The sequence below is a fragment of the Mauremys reevesii genome, linkage group 7, assembly GCF_016161935.1.
Source record: "Mauremys reevesii isolate NIE-2019 linkage group 7, ASM1616193v1, whole genome shotgun sequence".
NCBI classification, from domain to species: domain Eukaryota; kingdom Metazoa; phylum Chordata; order Testudines; family Geoemydidae; genus Mauremys; species Mauremys reevesii.
Genome location: NC_052629.1, coordinates 26,717,118 through 26,720,141, shown reverse-complemented (window position 1 = coordinate 26,720,141; position 3,024 = coordinate 26,717,118).

Below are 3,024 nucleotides of genomic sequence, written 5' to 3'. Positions count from 1 at the left end.
GGGTGGTCAAGAATTTGGAAAACAAGGCTTTCAAAATGTTCATCACCAGAACAGAATATTTAGCAGAGCACCTCTTCCTACAAGTCTTAGACATCAGGGAAATGACATTTACATCAATAATATGTAGCTATTCCTTTTATTTGCCTTGTAATTAGCACCAGATTGTTCACAGCTCAGGTCAAGTAAACATCAGTAGACAAAGGGAAGAGAGAAAAGCAGTATTTCAAGGTAACTGTATCATCTGAACATCCTACCTTGAGGATCAAGGCCCAAGAAAATAAAGTTATGCGCTGAATGTGTAGCAGTTAGTGGTTAGCTGTTATGCTTCTTTCCCTATTGAATCTGGGCTTGATTCTGGCATGGGATGCCCTTTTGAAATTCATTCTGGTGATCGCCTAATGTTTTCCTTCTGAGTGGGTTTTATGGCTCATTTACTCTTTAGAATGCCATGTAAACTCTTGGCACAACATTTAGTCTGTTGGGCTGGTACATAATAGCAGCCATGGTCCACTACAAAGATGGTTCTGCTTCAGTTAGTGCACATCTACTCATTTGTATGGTGATTGTGAAGATTTCTGAGTTTCTGTGATGAAAAGCTCTATTTAAATAGAAAGGTCATAATGTATGGGACACCAACCCCTTCAGCAATTGTTACACATAGAACCCAATTCTGATATTCGTCATACTGGTGTAAACTCAAACAGGGCCTCCTGGATGGGGGTGAGGGAGGCAAAAGGGGCAGCTTGCCCCCTGTTTGAGAGGGCCCCCAAACTAGTGGAGCTGAAACCAGGTCATGATGGAGAGGTGGCCAGGCCAAACCTGAGTGACACTGCAACCCTGTGCACCAAGTCACAATGCCCAGAATGGGGAGCCAGTCCCAGTCCCATAGGACGGAAGCCACCCGGGGGGGCGGGGGCTGGGTGTGTATGGGGTGGGCTCACTCTCCAACCCCTTACTGTAGGCCTCCTCTCAGTGGTAATTAGGGGGGTAGTTTCAAATTTTGCCCCAGACCCCGTAAAATCTCCGTGTGGCCCTGAATTCATGGGAAAGCCATTGATTTCAGGGGAGTTGCAATAGATTTACACTAGCGGAATTTAGCTTTGTGTCTTTCATATTCCGTCACAGGTGTCCAATACCATAACTTCATACATTTTGTTGGAAAACAGGTAAATACATTTAAAAATCTAGCCATGGCACAGGTGCACCAATATAATATTGAAATATAATATAAAATAAAATTGAAGGTTGACCTGAACAGAGTATAATTTCATGTAGGCTTGATGCAGCCTAGATTTTCACAAATGACTTGTATTATTGAGTGCCTCAGTTACTGGGAACCCAATTTAAGACAGCTTAAAGAGGGATGATCATCACATCTGTAAATAAGGCGGAACTACTGCATAAGTTTTGACAGTGTCTGGGGTTTTTAGAAGCTCTTAATGCAATTAAAGGAATGTGTCCCACAACGGACATGCTATCCAGCGCTCAAAACACTTTACAAGAGCAACAAAAATTCTCAACAATTATTCCAAATGCTGAATTCATTGAAAGGAACTCACTCTGTCGCTACCAGTTGTTTCTATCTTAGGGTTTTATACTGCAACTCATCACTATGGTATCTGAGCATAAGGACGGATAAAATAGTCCATTACGAATAAGTACTGGCCTCAGTCATTGCCCAAAACCTACAGGCCCAAAATCTATTGTGAAGTTAAAAAAATGCAGAAACTTCAGAATGTTTGGATTCCGGCACGTATGCAATACATTGACATACAGGAACACAAGCTCTACCAAAGCTAGGAATTACTAGCAATTTCACGAGCCATTCTTTTGAGATTTGCCTATTGTGAATCAATGGAGTATGAGTGTCTGGTACAGAAAACCCATATGGAAATGAAAAAGGTACAGTTACAGCAACATCTTATAGCCTCATCACTTATCTGTGTGGCAGGTGAAGGTTTCAAAGCTCTGATCTTTTTCAGTGCTCTAATGAAGTTTGGCATTCTAGCCAACGTGTTTGCGAATGGTTGTCTAGAAGGATGTGAGCTGAGGTAATTACACCCCTGGGAAAAATCATTTTGTTTTTTCAAGTACTTGGTGTGTATAGTTTCTGAAGACTTAAAGTCATTTTTATGAAGAAGGAGAAGAAAAAAAAAACATTAGGGCTTTATTCTGGCCCAGCTTAATCCCCTGTACACTCTGAAACACAGGGCAGTTTTTATATTTACTGCACATTTTTTTACTCCTAAAATTTTTCACTTTCCTAAAATGTATTAGTTAGGGAGGAAAGAATAGCCCCACAAAAGATTTACTAGCTCAAGAGTTTCTTTCAGCTGAACTAGTGAAATAACAATAGGGCCATAAACTGAAGAAATAATTCCAAACAATGAAACACTCCATTCAAAGACTATAATTTTGCTACATCCAGATGAAATTTTTATTAAAACACAAATCTAAAATGAAAGTATGGGAAGATTTCATATGTCTTTGCCACTGTAGCAAATCCTGAACTGTTGTCTTTCCTTAATTTTTATGTGCATCTTTACTTCCTAGTTTCATATGGGGCTAAAAATGGAAGTACGGAAATAGTCCAAGAAATTTCATTCTCAAGGCTTTCACTAGTCTAGGAGAAACCAGGAAGTACTGGAAATCTAATGGGGAAGACTGACTAAGCTTATAGTATTTCAGCCTGATTTACAGCTCAAAGAGTTTGAGGTAAGCACTCAAACTAGTTTGGGAACTATGAACAGTCTAGTTATAGAGACCTTGGTATACAAGACCTCATCCAAATTCTCTGAAGTCAATAGGCCTCTTTCCATTGATAAAGGGAATCAGATCAAACTCAAAGTGTATAAGTAAGTTTGATGATTCACTATGGATAAGAGCCTAGTAGGAGACAGTAGACAAAGATTAATCAAATGGCCGTATAATTTTGGTGATTTCCAACAAACTTTATTGAAAGCAATAAACAAAAAAACAAAATAGTGATTTTGTTGACATTACATGCATAGTTTTATGGAATGA